Source organism: Malaclemys terrapin, chromosome 7, assembly GCF_027887155.1.
Source record: "Malaclemys terrapin pileata isolate rMalTer1 chromosome 7, rMalTer1.hap1, whole genome shotgun sequence".
Lineage (NCBI taxonomy): Eukaryota > Metazoa > Chordata > Testudines > Emydidae > Malaclemys > Malaclemys terrapin.
In genome coordinates this window covers 125,883,818-125,904,200 of record NC_071511.1, presented here as the reverse complement: position 1 = coordinate 125,904,200, position 20,383 = coordinate 125,883,818, and positions in this window count along the sequence as shown.

Here is a 20,383-nt window from a genome sequence, read left to right as displayed (position 1 = left end):
CAAACAAACAAACAACAACAAAACCCCACCCCAATCCGGGACCAAAGTACTACTTCAAATAAAGCAATGGATGCTTATTTGAAAAGAAAAAAAGATGGGAAATAAAAGAGGTGGGGGAGGGATTTGAAGACTAGGAACCAGGACTCCTGGGTTCTTTCCCCAGCTCTACTCAGAGGCCTGTTGGGTTTCTGGTGGTAATTGGGTTGGCTACGGCTTTCCACAATCAATATATCTATATCTTTAGCTGGACAAGGGGTGGTTTGATACTGTTCTGATCCCACAACACTGCTTCTTTCCCAGCTCCCCATCTTTCCACAGTAGGCTGGAGTGGATGGGGGGATAGAGATGCCCCCAGGCAAAATCCTGACTGGAGATGGCCCCTCTGTTAACAAAAGGAACCTGGGAATTTTCTAAAGCTGCGATGGAGGGCAGGGGGCAGTGACTGAACTGGGGAGGGTTGGATAACGGGGGTTTTGTCCCCATGAACTATTGCGACTCTTCACTGAAAACTAAACATTTTTTTTGGCTAAAACAGAAATTCCAAAAACCAAAAAATGTTCAGCAGTTTTTGGCTGAATTTTTAAAAGAATGTTCCATTCTCAGGCCAAATTTGTCAGGTTCCAGTCCTCCAACACAAAGATGGAACTGGTTTGAGGAAAGCTGCCATTTTTAATGACAAATTTCATTTTGTCAAATGCCCAGTTTTCCTTTGGGGGGAAAATATTGATGGAAAAATTTCCAGCCATCCTGGCTCTGAACCAAGCCCCAGGAGGAGGACTCACCTAAGGGTTAAAAGAGATTGTGACTGGGGAGAAAGAACAGAGACACTCTAGCAAAGCCAGAACCCGGGTGGCTTCTCAGCCGATCTTTTTGATTGTTTGTTTTTATTTCCTTGAGGATTTTTTGTTGTTGTGTACAAATTTAATATGAAATGATTGAAATATTTATTTAATATGTGCATTAAAATTTGTATTAGTACGAACGGGCTTGTCTGCTTTCCGGGCTCAAGGGCGGGGTAGGGGGAGGAATTTTTTTAGAGAGGGACAGAGTGAGGCCTGGAAATGAGGAACCTGTTTGGAACTTGTAGGACCAGGAGGTTTTAGTGATTTGCAGCTGTGTTGAGCCTTTTAGGGCCGGAGTCCCCAGGGCTCAGCATACACTATCGGGAGCAGATTTTCCGAAGAGTTCAGCTCCCACTTAGAGTCGTAGATTTTAAGGCCAGAAGGAACCAGCCGATCATAATTTGACCTCCTGTATAGCACAGGGGTAGAATTTCAGCCTGGCTAAGGCGTCTTCCAGAGAGGCAGCCAGTCTTGATTAGAAGGTTCAAGAGAGGGAGAACCCACCGCTTCCCTTGACAGGTTGTTTCAGTGGTTAATCACCGTCCCTGTTCAGGATCTGTGCCTCGTTTCTAATTGGAATTTGTCTGGCGTTAGCTTCCAGCCACTGATCCTTGCTGTGCTTGGCTCTGCTAGATTAAAGAGCCCTTTAGCACGTGGTGTTTTCTCCCCGTGAAGATGCTTTTCCACTGCGATCAAGTCACCTAAGTAAGCGAGCCCTGTATTGAGGTCAGCAAGGACTCGAGAGCTTGTGGGGAGAAAAGGGCCTTTTTCGCTTTCGGAGCAGGCCGAGTCCCGGCCGAGATCACAGTTGGTTTGGGGCAGAGGAGGAGATTTGGTCTGGTGGGAGGTGGTGTTGGCTTCCTGGCTTTGGAGACCAACGAATTCAGGTATATACAGAATAGCTGCCGGCTTCCCACCCCCACCTGGTTTTGGGGGGGTGTGTGTGACTGCCTTTATGGGGGACTGCCCTTTCATACTCAGTGGCCCACTTGATTTATGGTGTGTTTGCTGGAGGGGGCGGGGGGCAGAATGGGGGCTAGCTAAGGCAGTGAGGGCTTGTCGGCCAGGACCTGGGACGAGGCCGCCCCAGCTCACTGAGGTCCTGGGCCAGGCTCTCCACGGTAGAACCTGCTGGTTCCAATAGCAGCCAGGAGGTGGTTTGGTGGGTGAAATCCGTGCCTGGCGTCCGGCCCGCTGGGCCTCACGATGGGCAAAGACCCCCTTAGCCACTTGACCAGGCAGCACTTTGCTCTCCAGACTCATGCCCAGCGAGTTTCTTCCCACCTTCTTAGTTTGACAGAGAGTTTAGAGGAGGGGCTGGTGCCCTGTGCAGGGCGGTGGGGTGAGAGGAGTCTGGCTGGACGACCCCGGAGGCCTCCTCGTGGGGTCCCCTCAGCAGGGTGCTACACAGGCATCCCCCAGCTGTTAATGATCCTCACCCCTGCCTGAGAAGGGCTCCGCAGGGCTGAGTCAGGAGCCGGCGTCCCTTGACTCGTTCGTTCCTCTGCTGCAGTGGCCGAGGAGGGGGCCGACAAGAGCCAAGGAGGGGGGTGTTTGGAGCCATAGACTCATAGACGCAAAGGCCAGATGGGAGCGACATGCGCGGCTGGCCTGACCGGCCACAGAACCTCGCCCCCCGCTCCTGGGATCGGCCCAGCATCTCCAGCTGCACTGCTGACATCCTCACCTGGGTCACCCTGTAGCCTCACCCTTCCTGGCCCGGGTCGCCTGTTAGCCGCCCCCTGACTCCCGCCCGCAGCAGACACCTGCTGGGAAATGGGGAGCTGACGGAGACCGGGCTGCTTGGGTGTTTCTCTGGGGTGTCTTTGGCTCTAAGCTGGGAGCCTGCCCCAGGCCAGGCCTCGCTTTGCAGAACTCAGCACTCGGCATCTGCCGCACGCAGGCTAGTCCCGGATCGCCTCTGAGCCCAGCCAGGACCGTTCGGATCATCACAGCTGACCTCCTGCAGAGCACAGCTGACCTCCCTGCGGCGTCGGGTGGAGCTGGAGTGGCTGGGTTAAAAGACACCCGAGCCTGACGCCAGGCGATGGAGAATCCGCCACAGCTCTAGGTAAGTCGTTCCCGTGGTTAATGAGCCCAACACCCCTCCCCCAGATTCTGCACTTACTTCCTGTCTAGTTCGAATGGATCCAGCTTCCACTTCCAGCCCCTGAATGTTGTTCTGCCTTCCTCGGGTAAAGGAAGGAGCCCTCTACTACTGACTGCCAGAATAAATTAACGAATGAATCCACGTCCCGTCCCCCGTTGAGCCCATTTTGCAGATGGGGAAGCTGAGGCACAGAGCGGGGCGTCACTAGCCGTGAAAACCCAGGCCCAGATTGAAAAAGCCCAACCTGCACTGACTAGTAAGCAGCTCAGGGCCCTTCCTCATGTGTCTTCATTCACTGACTTCGGGGGCACTGGCTGGGGGAGCCAGGCTCCTGAGAGGAAGGCGCCGAAGGCGTACCTCTTTGGTGGACTCTTGTGGAGTCCCTTGCACCGGTGCAAAGTGACGCTGAGCTGGTAGCATTGTGCCCCCGCTGTGCACGGGCGTGAAGCGCAGCGCGGAGGAGACGCCAGCTCCTGGTTACTACCCGCTGGTCTCTACGCCCTCCGGTTTCAAAGGGAGGGATCGGGGGAAAATCCTCCCGGCTGATCAAAGCAGAGCTGCGCTGGCAAAGGAAACTAATGAGATTTCCCACTTCTGGTCTCAAGGATACGGCACTGAAGTGTCTCAAATATACTTACAGATAATAATTAACCAGAGGCTGTGAAGCCCATGGGCCAGCGGAGGGCTGAGACATTGGGGTCTGGGGGTTAGAAAGCATTGGGCCCTTTGAAGATTGGTTCATGCAGGAGCCGGTCCTGCTTTGAGCACTGAAGTTCCTGGGCTCGCGCACCGCTGGGGGCTGGGGGGAGCTGTTTGAAGCACCCTGATTCTGGGTGGGTTTTTCTACGGTGCATTTAACAGGGAATTTCTTCTAGGGCCACCTGGCTTCCAGGCGCTCCGAAGTGGGCGCCCCCACATCGATGCCGCAGCACGCGAGGGGACGTCGTTGCTGGGAGGGCTCAGGGCAACGGCAGCACCTGGCCCGAGAGACGCCGACCCCGGGCGCCAAGCCAGAGGGGTGAGTGCTACCTCCCCCCACGAGGGAGAAGACACCTGGGGTCCTTGTCCCCGAGAGAATAGTTCGCTCAGCCGTTTTAGCGAGGACACCGCATGAGCCCCCTCTGCGCCTTGCTAGGGCTTGCTAACCACAGCGTTTGCAAACATTAATGAAGCCTGGGGGGATTATTGTTCCCTTCCAGATGGGGAAACTGAGGCACAGGGGAAGTGATTTAAGCGCCACAGCGAGGCAGTGGCTGAAGTGGGACTAGAACGCTATGTGTGACAGAAAGCAGAGGAACACAAGAGGCAGCGTAGCCAGAGGGTGTGTCTACACCAGTGTAATGTTCACCTCCATTACAGTTGTGCCCTAATAGTGTGAGCTCCAGGCTACAAGACAGGTGCTTCTGAGAGCTAAACCCTGCTCTGACACTGCCTTACTGGGTGACCTTGGGCAAATCTCTTCCCCTCCCCGTGCCTCGGTTTCCCCATCTGTGAAATGGGGATGGTCCCAGGGAGGCACGTGAGGCAAGGTTCAGATGGATGAAGGCCGCGTGTGATGATTAAGCAATGGGCAGCGAGAGAGCGAAGGGGAGGGACTGTGTGAACGGCGCTGCTGATGGGCTGGAGGGGACGAGCGGCCCCGCCCTGTGATCGGGTTAGTACCTTCTGAAGCAGCCTGGTGGGAAATTGCCGTCCTACAGCAGCCACTGTGTGCCGCCCCTTCCCCCGACAAAACCTCTGAGAACACCAGGGGCTGGGCTGGGCCGAGATGCAGCTGCAGACCCGTCCCCTGGCACCCCTGGGAGGTGATTGTGCTGCTGCTTAGCGTGTGCACAACGGACTGGAGGTGGCACGTGGCCAGGAGTCATCACTGAATTTGGTCCCCAGGCTGGGTACTGCCGGGGAACGCACCGTGAGCGCTGAGCCGTGCCCCCTGCTGCAGCGAGCGAGCAGGTGTCTCCTGCTCAGGGCGGGACGCTCCACAGGAGAGATTTGTTGCCGGGTTGGTCCTTGGTGCTCCAATACTACGGTGACAGGGCCACATCGGAACCGAGCTAGATAGGATGAGCCGGGTGAGTGATGGCATTTCACTGAGCCGGCCAATCAGACTTCACCAGACAAATTCACCCCTGGTTTAAGCAGGTGTCCCACCCATGGACACTCCAGCAAGGTGTGCACCCGGGAGCTTATAGCCGTTCAGCGAAGGGAGCCGTCCCTGGGCGAGCCGCACCCGATGGGTCCTGGCTGGATGCTGAGACCCCCCCTGAGAAATCCTCCTGCTTGGCTCCATGCTGTGGTCATGCCACATGCAGATGTTGTTTGTGAGGCCTAATTAATGGCTGTTTGCAAGGTGCTCCATGCACGCAGGGCTGTCATCATTCACCCTTAGTGTATTCTACACCTGAAAACTTGGCTGCAAAGCTCCCATGTGACAAAGGCCTGCTTGGAGTCCCACCATGTCCCTGATCCCCAGGAGAGCTCGTAGCTTTCACCCCGAATGGCTCTTCTCCTTAGCCGGCCCTGGCCTGAGTGGCTGCCATGCCCTGTATCTTCAGTGGGCCGTTGCGCCCGTTTTCTCCAGGGTTTCATGAGCCCATGGCAGAGTCTCCTTTCTGAACTCCCCAGAGCTTGGGACCCAGACTTGGTGACTGGCCCCAGTCTCGGGGGGATGTTGTGACCCAGTCCCAGCGCTGCAACTTGAGGCCTGTCTCGGATTGTTACCCAACTTCTCGCTGGTCTCTGCCAAGCAGCTGACTCGGAAAATGCTTGTTCTTCGGCCACGGCCCCCGGCGAACGGGGCTGGCTCCATGGCCCTGCACCCCGAAGACGGGGGCCTGGCTCCATGGCCCTGCGCCCCCAAGACAGGGGCCTGGCTCCATGGCCCTGCACCCCGAAGATGGGGGCCTGGCTCCATGGCCCAGCACCCCGAAGACGGGGGCCTGGCTGGGCCATCTCGGCTCAGGAAGGAGAGGCCGGAGCGTTTTGTTTATTGCATCGGGCTCAGCTTTCAAGCATCTCTCTTGCCATTCCCCCTCCCCCTCCTTTAATTAATTCGGGTTAAGAACTCCTGGCTTTATTGTGCCAAGGCGCTGAGGGCTCCCTGTGGGAAAAGTCACACCTTCTGAACAGCTTCTGATGCCATGCAAATGAAGGACAAGTCCAGGAAACGCTTTCATCTAAGACCTGTCCAGCCCCCTAGCCCATTAATTACACACATTTCGTTTGTTGGAGAGCAATTCCTCTCCGGGGTTTGCTGATCGCACCCGCTGCACTTTCTACCCCCCCTCCTTTTAAAGGGGGTTTATAGCCAGAAAAGGGACTCAGAACATCTCAGCAGGGGTGTCCCATATTGATTCACTCTCTTATTCTAGATCAAACTGGCCTGGTTTGCAAGGCAGCAGGGGCTGGAGGCGCTCAGCGCGCAGCAGGATCAAACTCCCAAACTCAACCTGCAGGGGCAACACATTCCCCCCGGGTGCGGGTTGTGACACCCCAGCTGGCTGCTTTGTGCCTCTGATACCCCTGCAGGTCCCGGAGATCCTGCAGTCTGAGCCGCCTTGACAAGCACGCCGACAGGTGACCCGCGTGTCCGAAGAGAACCCAGCTCACCCTCCCAGGGTGGATCCCGCTCCGACGGGGCTGGCAGGAGTAAATCTGGGGAGAGGTCTGGGATTCAGGGAGCCTCATGAAGCTATTTTCAGGAGGGGCTCACAAATGAGTCTGAGTTTGTGAAATGTTTCTTGTTCCCTGTAATTAAGAACATAAGAACGGCCAGATTGGGTCAGACCAAAGGTCCATCCAGCCCAGTGTCCTGTCCGCCGACAGTGGCCAATGCCAGGTGCCCCAGAGGGAATGAACAGAGCAGGGAATCATCAAGTGATCCATCCCCTGTCGCCCATTCCCAGCTTCTGGCAAACAGAGGCTTAGTTAGGGACACTCAGAGCATGGGGTTGTGGCCCTCACCATCTTGGCTAAGAGTCATTGATGGACCTGTCCTCCATCAACTTATTTAGTTTGTTTTTGAACCCAGTTATATTTTTGGCCTTCACAACATCCCCTGGCAATGAGTTCCACAGATTAACTGTGTGTTTTGTGTGAAGAAGGACTTCCTTGTGTTTGTTTTAAACCTCCTGCCTATTAATATCATTGGGTGATCCCTGGTTCTTGTGTTATGAGACGGAGTAAATAACACTTCCCTATTCACTTTCTCCACACCAGTCATGATTTTATGTCATGATTTTCTGTCATATCCCCCATTAGTCGTCTCTTTGCCAAGCAGACCAGTCCCAGTCTTTCCAATCTCCCCTCATATGGCAGTCGTTCCACACCCCTCATCCTTTTTGTTGCCCTTCTCGGTACCTTTTCCAATTCCAGTGTATCTGTTTTGAGATGGGGTGACCAGAACTACACCCACTACTCAAGGTGTGGACGTAGCGTGGATTTCGATAGTGGCATGGGCGGCCGGTATCGAAGGCCGGGGAAGGCTGAGACTCCCCAACGGCCTTGCATGGCCCCGCCCACGCTCCGCCCCTAGGCCCCTTCCTGCTTCCTGGTGCTATGCTGTGGGGGGCTCTTCTGGGACTAATGGGGGTGGCCTGTGCTCCGGGGCTGGGGGAGGGAGAGTGGCGCCCACAAGGGGGGCGCTCTGGGCTTTGGCAGGACTCTCCACAATGGCTGGGAACAGCTCAGTTAGACCCCAGCACTTGGTCCGTAGCGTTGGGATTACATTCTCCGGTGTGCAATTCCCTGCGCGTATCAACCTGGAATGTCATCTGCCCAGAGCTGCCAGCGGCAGTAGTTCTGTCGGCGGGACAGCGCCGTCCACACCGGCGCTGAGCTCGGTGTGATTGACATCGCTCAGGAGGGGGCTTTTTCACACCCCCGCGCGACATCAGTTACCCTGCAGGAAGTGCCAGTGTAGACACAGCCTAGACCTTCGCAGGCTGCTTTGGATGTAACTGGCTTAGGTCATGTAGTGTTGTCAGCAAACTTTGAAACGAGATTTTTTTCGTGAGTGATTCTTGTGTGTGTGTGTGTGTGTGAGAGAGAGAGAGAGAGAGAGAGAGAGAGAGACCCACAGTGTTTAAGTGGGGAAGGGGAAGGCAGCCTGTTCCCTGGTTCCAGATTAACTGACCCCCCCCTTACCAGTTCTTGGAGTGCTGGGCCCTGTACAGTCTGTATCTAATTCTCCACTGGACCCTTTCTCTCCCTTATGGGTTTGTTCATCTCTCGGCTTCATTTTTTCTCTTTCCTCCATCACATTTCTTTTCCCCCCCTGTCCCCACCGTCCTTTATTCACAGCCCCACAGCCCCCGCCCCACAGTCCAGCCTGCCCCCTACGATATTCAAGCCGGAGGTGAATTTCCGAACTGGCTGGCTTTGCGCTGAGGCTGCCGGGGTTTGGCCAGCCCTGGTGACCCGTCGCAGGGGCCAGCGGAAGGCACGGGGTGCAGGGGTGTGGAATAAACTGGCATTTTCACAGCCACTTTCCTGGCCATAATAATAACACTTAGCACTTCTGTAGCACTTTGCATATTCAAAACACCTACTCGCAGCTAATTAATGACCCTGCATCTCACTTACAATATCCATCTTGCACCTCTCCCAGATACACACAGCCTGCACTCCCCCTGGGGGGTGAAGGGGAGGGGGAGCAATAGGTCACCAGATCTAAGGGGGAATCCCTCCCCAAATACACTTAAACTAGGGGTGGGAAAGGGCCTGTTCTGGGGAACACGGGGGAGCCTCTGCATCGTCTTTGACCTCATGGTTCTTCAGCAGCTGCCCCCATCTCCCAGGCACCGGGGTAACCTGTGGAGATGCAGCTCTACCCCGAGCCTGGTCGTGTCACGTGCTGGGACCCAGAGTCCGCAGGGGATGTCGTCCCTGTGGAGTTAACTCCAGTGATCAGCACCCAGGTCTAAGCCCCGGGTTAGCCTCCCGGGGTGCGAGCAGCCCACGGCCAGCCCTGTCCGAGGGACTGCATCCTCACCGGTGCTGCGCTCCCGGGCGTGTCGCTGGCACTCGTGGGGCACAGCCCAGGGTCTTGGTGCTGCAGTGAGCTGAGCCGCTCTCTGATTCTTCCCCAGTGAATTGTGGGAGCACTTGTCGGTCCCGGGCACAGGGGGAGGGTGGGAAGGCCTTGGAGGACTAGTAGCACTTGTATGATTTTTGCCTGTGTCTGCACTGCAAAGCAGGAGGGTTACCAGCCCGAGGGAAAGTGAAATCCAGACTCTAAGCCATCCCCAGCCAGGCCACCTAGCATGGGGTGAAAGCACCAAATTCAGGTGAGAGGGTTTGTGTGGGATGAGGATGCAGAAAAACGGTCACTGTCCCCTGCCCTCACTGCCTGACCCTTCTCAGGTGCCACCCCCTCCCATCCTGCCTGCCCCTCGGCCCATGAGCCTCCAGATTCACCCCTCCCAGGAGGCCCCTGCCTCAACCACCCTGGGCCCCTCCCTGCTGGCGGGTCTCGGGCTGCCACCGTCTTGGCACTTTGAGGGCCTGGCCCGCAGAGCAGGACCTGAGCACCACGCCGGCGGCGCTCCCAGCCGTGGGACCTGCAGCCGGGACTTACAAGATTGTGGGATGGCAGCTTGCCAGGGGAAGAGACCCTGGCACATTTTCACTGGCAACTCACAATGGGGAAGGTAGTAGAAAAACTGGCCATGTAGTAACCCTGGCAACACCTGAGTAAGAGCCCGAGTGAACACGGCAGTGCAGACAGACACCCCTTGGCGCTGTGCTGGGGAGTAGCCCGAGATTATAAAGCCAGGGGGGATGATGGTTCCCTGCTTATAATTACATGGGAAAACTTGTCAGTTAGCCAGTTTTTAACCCATTTAACGTGTGCCATGTTGTATTTGTATAATGCTAGTTTCTTAATCAAACTGTCACACGGTACCTCGGTGAATGCCTTACAAATGTCTAAGTACGTTACATCAATCCACTTACCTTTATCAAACTTGTAATCACATCAAAAATATATATTTGTAGTTTGATGAGTTCTAGTTTCAATAAATCCATGTTTATGAAATTATATTACCCTGATTTAATTATTTATTAATCAAGTTCTGTATCAGCTGTTCCATTATTTTGCCTAGGATCGAAGTCAGGCTGACAGGTCAATAATTACCCAGGTCATTCCGTTTACTCCTCTTAAATGTTGGCACAACATTTGGTTTCTTCCAGTCCTCTGGAACTTCCTCAGTGTTTCAAGACTTCATGAAAAATCAAAATTATTGGTCCAGAGAGCTCCTTGGCCGGGTCTTTTAAAACTCTTGGATGCAAATTTTCTGGACTTGCTGATTTAAAAAGTCTGACCTCAGTAGCTGATGTTTAACATCCTCCTGAGTTACTGTTGAAATTAAAAGAATTTCACCGTCGTCATAAACCATGCCTACATCATCGGACTTTTTGCCAAACATAGAACAGAAATATTTATTGAACACTTCTGACTTTTCTGCTTTATTATTGACAATTCTACCATTTCCAGCTAGTAATGGAATGATACCATCGCTATGATTTTTGCCCCTCTCTCCCAGAAGAGCTTGCTTTGTAAAAGACCAGCCGGAACAAGTGGCTGAAGGATAGAAAGCAGGCTGATAGGGTGTGGTAGCACAGACTAGCTGGATGTACATTTCATAGCCATTCAGTAGCAGCACTCACAAGGATCATAACTCAGGGTCCAGGGGTGGCAGTTAGGAAACACCACATATTTTTCCTGTAAAACATGTTTGAGCCGAAAGACCCCGAGAGACGGCAAGCCGAGATGCCATCCTGCCATTTCTACATCCGCTTTTCAGGGTGCAGCCTAAATCTTTGTCATGAAAAGGCTTTTTTCTCATTAAAACCTATAACCAATTCAGCTGGGAGCCCCCATGACCCTGAGTTTTAAGGCTTGTCAACACGCGGGCTGAGCTGACGTAACTGAAGGAGGCTTTTACATTGATTTAGTTAAACTGGTACAACAGGCTGTGAGGGAGCGCTGTTTTCCACTCCAGGCAGGCAACATTGCTTTAACTCAAGCTGGTTAGGAAGCAGTTGAAGAAGGCCTGGTCCTACCCACACAAGTTGCGCTGGTTTAATTTAAAACTAGGCTTGGCAGAGTTTGATTTTATTTTTAAATAATTTTGGTGGATAATATTGAGGTGTTATTTTTGAACATTTTAAAACCATGGCTCTGTATGTAACTTTCCACTGTGGCGGGACATGAAGAGGGGTGCCAGGCGATTGGGGCGGGGGGGGGGATAATAATTAATGACAGTAGCCACTGAGATCCAAAAAGCGAAAGCTTCATAACCGTTAAACCACAAACTGTCAACATCACGTGGCAAAACGTACAACGTGACTAGCCTTAAATCAAGCTTCAATGCCTCCCGAAGCAGCATTGTTCTTACTGTGCCTCCCTGTGCGTTTGGATGATTAGCACTGGAAATATTTTTGGTCGGTGGGTGAAAGAGTGAAATCAACGTTTAACAACATTCATGCATAAAAACGGAATCTTTCCAAGCCTCTTTAAAAGCTGATCTAGTTAAACTGTTGCACCCCCGGATTGACACACGCCTGGTGACTCAGATTGGATCAGCTTGTGACAGGTGGAGAAGGAAGGATGGTCCAGTGGTTAGGGTGTTATCATGGGACTCAACTCAGCACAACACCACGGCTTCCCTGTGTGACCTGGGGCAAATCATTTAGTCTCTTTGTGTCTTAGTTCCCCGTCTGTAAAATGGGAGTAGCTTCAGTTGCTCAGATACTATGGGATGGCAGCTATCGCCGTGTGCTAGGTGCATGTGCTAACCTGATATCAGCCAGGTTTCCGGGCCCTGGTGGGTATCACTCCTGATCAGTCCAGCACATGACGAAGGCACTCACAAAACAACCCTCCCGCTTCCCAGGGACGGAGATGATTCCATTGCTGTAAAGCCTTTGAGTTTTGTTTCTAAGGAGCTGTCTAATCGCAGCTCTGCACTGGTTCTGTTAACCCGCAGCAAAACCTTTCTGGGCACACGCTGCTTTCAGCTGCAGAGCAGCGTCGGCCTGCTCTGCACACAAAACCACCCCACTTTAACCAACGGGGTGATTTTCAACTGGTGCGACTTCATGCGTGGACACTCGTCAGTTCCTGAGATCTGTGGTAGCCACAGATCACTGCAACTCTGAGGCCATCCGGGAGTTCTGCAAAGAGCAAGGACTGCCAAAGAGCAACTCAGCACAGATTCTCCAGCTTGGTGAGGGGAAAGACCCTCTTTGGCTCCTCTGGCAGGACCTCTGCCTATGGGACCCTTGAGTCTTGGCTGTGGTGACTTGCAGGATGTGTTCACGCACTGGGCCACATTCATCCCTGGTGAGCTCTGTGGAATTACACAAGGCGATATTTGGCCAAAGGAGTCTGGCTGTTGGATGGGAGACCCCGTTAGCTGGATAAGACCATCTCTACTGCCTGGTCGTGGATGGTTCTGTGCAATACATAAGGTGTGACCTAGAGATCCAGATTCACTGGTGTGCTATGTGGCCCAGCAAGCTGGCTGCAGTCCGCATTCTGCAGAATGAGAAACTGATGTCCAGCCGGGAGAGATGGCCCTTTGCTAATGGCTTGTGAACTTCTCTTGATTTTCCTTATTGCCTGCTAATATCAAGTCAAAGTAAATTGCTGAGCGTGTTGGTTGCAGGGAAACAACCCCTTGAAATCAGTTGTTATCGCAATTAACAACCAGTTTGGCTTCAGTTCAGGCTGTTAACCATCTAACAGTTACGTGCTGGTAATGACTGATTCCTCAGCAATTGTGGCTGGGCTGGAGGAGCCAACCTGTGCTGTAAAATCTCATCAGCCAGGACTTTGTGAAGGCAACTAGCTAAAAATAAACACGGTAGCTTGGCTTTCATGCACTAACATCATAGTAGGACCCTGAGAGGTCAAGAAGCTCACCCCCACCCACCCACCCATGTAAAGCACAAAGCAACTGGGTGCTAGGGAAGGTTTTTACTCTTCCACTAAATCATTAGCCACTGTTTGGGCCCTGTCACAGTATTGGGTATCAGGCACTGCAGAAGGACTATGCATTCTGCGCCCGCCAGTATGGTCCTTTCTTTGTACCAGTGGGACATCACTGCATTCCAGTGAGGTGGATGGAGATAGCTCCGACCCGGGGCTTTCGCTCACGGCAGGAGAACCTGCAAGGTTTAGTTTGTCCAATTCGGGTGAGCGTCCAGAAGTTCCGCTGCTTCTCCAAAAATATCTGCCCCACTTGGATCTGCAAGGCTGGCTGGGAACTCTTCCGAGAAGAGGTTCTCTCGTGAGATTCCATCACTCCCCACAGGCCTGGAAACGCAGCGACAACAGGTCTGATGCTGGTATCATGGTATTTCCACTTCGGGGCTTGTCTGGAACAAGGCAGTGCAGGAGCATCAGCAGAAATGAAAACAAAGAGTTATTTAAGCCTAATGAAATGTTCGTCAAATCTCAGACAAGGTTCAGGGTTTGGGGATCAGGTGGAGTTTAGTTTGAGGCTTATGGTCAGTTCTTAATTTTGTTCAAACTTGTTGGCCGGCCCCCCTCACCCTCCCACACACCTCAGTGGCTGTCGTGTCTGGGGCTGCATTGTGCACCGCAGACTGGCTGGTTGGGGCTAACACAGCGTTGCTGCTACTTCAAGGGCTTTGCGTGGATGTTTTTCTTATGATCAAAGTCGCCGATTCAAGCTGTAGCATGTCCAGGGAGGAGGAAGACAGCCACCTGTTTGGAAAGACTTTGTAAATACAGAGGACACACGGTCTAGAGGCAGAATAGTCTTGACCTTGTGAAATACATGCCCAGGAATGCTCAGTGACCACCCACATGGGGGCATAGCCGTGGGTAAGGGACTAGGGGAAAACGTTCAAAATGCCCAAGTGACTTAGGCCCAGGTCACTTCGAGAACTAGCTCTATCTTTTTATTGACAAGACGATTGTGCAGTGCCCTTGTTTTTTTAACACCCTCTCGTGGGTGAGGTGGTCCTCTCAGACTCAGGGCAGTAACAGCCTTGTAGCAGTCCAGCCCAGCACACCTTCTCTGCATATAATTAGGCAAATTAGACATTCCCTGCATGCAGTATAAATAAGTAAGGGGTGTTTATTATTTGTATCTAATAAAAATAACCCTGTCCTCTTCCATCCAAGGATCTCCAAACATTAAGCTTCCCCATCCCCATGTGACGGCGGTAGGTAGGTCAGTATTATTCACCCCATTTTATAGATTGGGAAACTGAAGCACACCAAGGGGAAGTGACTTAGCCAAGGTCACCAGACGAGCCAAGAATTAGAACCCGGCTCGATGGACTCCCAGTCCTAGGAGCAAATCTGCTGTCTATCCCGCTCAGGAATTTAGCTACTTGCATTAGATACGAAGATGTGATAATGCCCAGCACATTTTCAATGTCGTTCTTTCCTTTTCCAGCTGTCAGCCAAACGCATCCACGCAGGAGGGGTGAGTGGTACTTTTTTGCCTGCTGCAGTTGGCTCCTAGCTGGATGGTATTGGTCTGCTCAGACTCTGTCGGGCAGAATGGAAAAGGTCAGTTATAAACAGACCAGGTTAATTTTGCTGTTGGTTTGAGTTTTTTTTTTTTTTAAGACATTTAAAACGTTCCCTCATTAGGCGCCTGGCTTTCAGCAGCCATGACAACTGAACAAAAACCTTAGCAGGGAGTTCTGCAGGAGAAACAGATACAAACTTTCCAGAGTATTTTCCTGGATCCTTCGCATGATTACTAGTCCTTATTAGTTGTATTGCAGTAATAACCAGGACTCTGCTGTGCACGGCATGAGCTCACAGTCTAAATGGACATATGTGGAAAAAGAAAGTAGTATTACCCCCCATTTTCCATAGGGGGAAACCGAGGCACAGAATGATTAATTGACTTGCCCTAGGTCACCCAGGGAGTCTTGGAAGGGCTGGGAATGTGAACCCAGATCTCTTGAGTCCCATTCCAGTGTCCTTACCACAATGCCATCCTTATTTCTGCATCCTCCAAGCCCACGTGTGGTGCCAACTCAAGACGGCTGGACATGGCTTCTCCGGAGTGCTCCCAATTCTATGAGAGGGCATTTGAAAGCCGTTTGAGATGTTCTTCCCTGTTCCCCCATTCACTGTCTTTGTGCCGCTTGTCAGTTGCCCACTGCTCTTAGGTGTGACACAGTCAAGGAGTGTGTGTGTGCGGGGGGCGGGGGGGAATGACCGGGCCTGCTCACACGGGACAATTCTATCAGTATAAGGGAAGATGTGAATTTAAACTGCTGTAGTTACGCCACTGTAACTCCCCATGTGAATACTCTTCTTCTGGCAGGTTAAGCTAAAAAAAAGGCCCTTTTATCCCTGACGAAGTGTCCCCACAGGAAGTTGTAGCAGTATAAGGATAGCAGTCTGACTGCATTGGTATCTTCCAACTACCTCCCCGCCATGCTGAGCTAGCAGGGACTGGGCGTGCCGTGGAGAGGGCGGGGAGAGAGGGGAAGCTTTCTGAGGCAGTGCCTGTTGTTTAGTTTATGTTTGTACAGCACCCGGCGCAATGTGGACTGACCTGATTCCAGCCTTTTGCTGCCACCAGGATAGAAACGTTAAAGAACAGAATCCCTTTCATGGTAACCCCTACTGCCTGAGGCGGAGAAACACTGAGTAGGCCCAAAGTGGGCAGCCCCTGGAGGAAGCGAGTAGCTGACACACCATGAGGCCTGGCGTCATGGAGCACAGAGACGTGTCCTCACTTCACTCCCACTCAGACAGATCATTACTGGGCGCTGACAAATTCACCACTTCTCTCCCCCAACAGAGTCACGATTTCACCTTGCACTTGACACCAGCACAGAGGGATTACTGGTGCTTGATGACTGGAGCTGGAAAAGCGGCCTCTTGTGTTCCAGCCAAGTTCCTCTCAGCCAACGGTAAGAACAGAGAGTTTTACCATCCGAAGCCTGAAGGCCAACCAACGTAGATGGCTCCTTCGTGGTCATGGTAGGAACATGGGATGCCTTGGGTTCTCGAACACCAGCAGCAGGTATAGTGGAATTAATATACCATTTACAGTATTGCCAACCCTAGCATTCAAGAGTCATGAGTCAGCCTCCCCCCCACCCCAAAATCACAGGTTGGCTCAAAAATCATGAGATTTTAGAAATACTGTAATAAATCCTGGGATTATTTGATTTGATTTCTGTTTTTTAACTCTTCAGTTTTCATATTTATAAGCTTTTCTCAGCAACTATGAAGGTGAGAACCTTACTAAAAAAAAACAAACCACCTGGGATTTTCAGCTAATCACATGACTCCAGGAGCTAGAGTTTTCAGAAAAACACCAGCTATCATTGAACTCGCAATGAAATTGCGATATTTGGCACCACTGCATTTCTTTTGCATGTGCCATGGTAATGGTTGATGTGAAAGGATCCCAGAAGTCTCCCGTTCTGATGACAGGTGAGCAAACACAGGCAATCAGGGAAGGTGACAGAGCTAGCAATGGTCAAACCGCGACTTCACTGGGTTCTAGTTGGAATCAGATAAGCAGCCGAAAGATTCCTTACCTGCTGTCGCAGCTTACTTGGGCTGTGAGGGGAAAAGTCTGACCATAAGGGTCTTTGGTAGAGCACATTCCATTTAGAATGAGCGGTCCTGGGAAGAGAGAGAAAACCTAGTGCTAAAAATTCACAGGGAAGCACATGGGGGATTTAAAATCTCCTGACACCTCAGGTTTCCAGACCTGACAAACTTGCAGCCTTTGCTGTTGACTCTTCAGAGGAGTCTTACTCAGGCAAATAACTGGTGAAGCCAAAACGCCTTGACATGGGCAAGCTATTCCAGGGTTATTCTGTTGGGTAGCGCTGGCTGCCTGCTGTTACCTGCCAACCCATTCCATCTCAGAGATGGTGGATCTCTGAACAGCTCCAAACTCAGCTATTCTGGGATAAATACAGAGTTGCTTTGCTGACTAGAGAGGAGTTACTCTGGGTTACACTGGTGTGATCAGTTTCAGAGTGGTAGCCATGTTAGTCTGTATCAGTCTTGTCTCTAAGGTGCCACAAGTACTCCTCGTTCATTTTACGGGTGTGATTGAGATCAGAATCTGTCCCAGGGTCTGTAAGGAGCTCTGGGGCCCTTCAAGCTGGGAGATGCTAAATAACTCTAAGGTGTTATCATTATTACTTGTCTTTTACTGTGAAAATCTCTGCTTGCACTAGTTTATTCTGGAGGAGTCAGTCTTCAGGAACTGTCACATTGCAACAGTAAAACCTGTTGGCTAATATCAAAGAACTGAGGGCCCAGCCCACTGAAGTCAATGGTAATTGGTGTGGATCCTAACTGAACACGTTATTCAAAAGGACTAGCTAGAGCGGGACTCTTTAATATAGCTCAGGAAGAAGTGAGGTTCTTACCCACGAAAGCTTATGCTCCCAATACTTCTGTTAGTCTTAAAGGTGCCACAGGACCCCCTGTTGCTTTTTACAGATTCAGACTAACACGGCTACCCCTCTGATACTAAATCAGGAAGTGTTATTTACTCCTTCTCATAACACAAGAACTAGGGGTCACCCAATGAAATTGATAGGCAGCAGGTTTAAAACAAAAGGAAGCATTTCTTCATACAACACACAGTCAACCTGTAGAACACCTTGCCAGAAGATGTTGTGAAGGCCAAGACTATAACAAGGTTCTGAGAAGAACTAGATAAGTTCCTGGAGGATAGGTCCGTTAATGGCTACTAGCCAGGATGGACAGGGATGGTGTCCCTAGCCTCTGTTTGCCAGAAGTTGGGAATGGGTGACAGGGGATGGGTCACTTGATGATTCCCTGTTCTGTTCATTCCCTCTGGGGCACCTGGCATTGGTCACTGTCGGAAGACAGGATACTGGGCTAGATGGACCTTTGGTCTGACCCAGTCTGGCTGTTCTTATGTTCTTCATGGGCTGATATTACATGCTCAGAACGCTGGGCTCTGCTGGAATCCAGAATTAGAGGTGAACCACATTCCCATCACAGAAGGGAAGAAGTCTCCTTCCCGAGCTACTTGAGTGCAGGTCCGAATTCCAAACGCTGCCGAGAAAGAGTATGACTGTCCCAGAAACCAGCTCACCCTGTTTAAACCCCAGATTTCTCACTGCTGCAGGAAACACTGAAATGACCAATAACAGTCAATCTGCTGAGGAAATGCTTTTAATTTACTCTTCACCGTGGTCTGGTGATTGAGAAACCATTGGTGCAACAACAATCTCCATATGCATGGATTAAAGGTCAGGAAGAAGTTGCAGCATGATAAAAATCACAGAAACTAGACATAGGAAGTCCCTGGTCAGTACATGATTATTCCCTGACGTATCTTCTCCTGGGCTTTGTCTGGTCTACTCAAGCATTAGATCTTGCAGCTCTTCTCTAGTAGATTGTGCTATTGTTACTAACTGTTCCCTAATATTTAGCCTACATTTTCCTTTGCTCAGTTTCATCTGATCATTTCTAGTTATATACACCCCCATCAATTCTGCTCCTTCCTTGGGGCCTATACATCTGAAATGCACATTGACAGTTATACCTGCTCTCTCCCCACCAGAATCAGCACTTGCCAGCGTCCATGTTTGGGTCTTTCCATCTTTCCTCGTAAGTCAGTTGACCATAGGTTAGTGTGGTCTTTGGGTGGCAGAAACTTCTCTAAGTGCTGGGAGAGGTTGTGAAGAAAATGTGATGTGGCAACTCACTTGCAACCCAAGCAGCCTTCTTTGGGATCTCTTATCTGTGCACCCGGGTGACTCTCATTGAGGATTACATGCCTGAATGAAGAGAAAAATGGACCTCTTCATAATAAATAATATATGGAGATATACCTATCTCAGAGAGCTGGAAGGGAGTCCAGCCCCCTGCCTTCACTAGCAGGACCAAGTACTGTCTTTGCCCCAGATCCTCAAGGATTGAGCTCACAACCCTGGGTTTAGCAGGCCAATGCTCAAACCACTGAGCTATCCCTCCCCCCTGAATTCTTTGAGGATTTATATCCCTCATTCACAAAGACACCAGGGAGGGAGAACTAGCATTTTAAAGGGACATTGCTACATAGCTTAGGCTCAACATTGAATTTAAACCTTCAAATGGTGAGGACTATGGGAGTGGAGTATTCTAGGGAATCAGAGCAGAGGATTTAGGAATAATGCTCTGGCGTTGGCTCGCAGTGTGACTGTGGGCAAATCCACTACAATGTCCGTGCCTCCGGTTTCCTATCTGTAAGATTAGGATAATGATGCTGAACCCACTTCACAGGGAGGTAGTATGAGGCTTAATTAATATACATTTCCAATGACCTTTGAAAACTTCAGATGACAAGGTGCTATCAAACAAAGTATTATTCTTATTCATCACCTGGTGGAGAACAGGGGTTATAAATATTTTTAAAAACATTCCGCCAATGCCTCTGAGAAAACGAGAAAACCAAAAAAGGAAATAGCCGTAGTTTGCTGAGGGACTCACCCGTATTTCGTGCTCTGCACCAGCAGAGGGAGCACAAGCTCATTAGCAATCCCTGACCCCAGAGATGTGCTGATATCAAGCTGGTGACAAACCAGGATTAAAGGCTCCAGAGCCAAGCTGGGGCCACCTTAGAAGCTGGGAACCTTGTTACTGAGCCACCCACTCACAAGTGGGGCAAACCCAACCGTGATATTGAAACTAAGACTGTATTGCAAACCAGAAAGCGCTCAGGAATGAAATCTGATACATCACTAGGAGGTCCTACATGTAACTGAAATGACCAGCTGCCTAGAGACTCTGAGAAGCCCTGAAATCTGATGAGCAATGGCTGGAGAGAGTGGAGATCCACCAGAGAATGTATTTAGCTCTTAGTGAACGAGTTCTGCATTGAAAAATGTAGCAAAGTCATGAGACGCTGGATACAATCAAACTTCATGTGCTTTCTTCAAGCAGCAATTGGTCACCTGTGCACCTGCATTAATGGAACATTTGTTGTTTTCATCCTCCCTTTGGGAACATTTATACAATACTCAACAAAAAAAATTACCTGGATGCCAAATCTTTGCCCTTTTCCCGTTTGCACTAGCCCCTCGCTTTGAAGCATAGATGACCGTTGAAATTGGACTCCGCCCCCTATCTCACCTCATATGGACCACAGGACAGTGGTCAGATGGCAATGCTTTGTAGTCGCTATAGATGGAGCACTGTGGGTCTGATCCAAAGCCCCCTAAAGCCAAAGGGGGTCTTCTACTGACTTCAATGGGCTTTAGATCAGATCGTATCTTGATGCACGGGGCACTCAGCTAGAATGGAGGAGCAGGTCATCGTCATTAAGCTTTTTCTGCTAACAAGACAGGAAGCATGGCAGAAACTTCTCTGAAGGCCAAACTGGAGGCTCAGTCCTGGAAGCTTTCACCTTGCAAGTAGTCCCATTGCAACCAAGGGCTACTC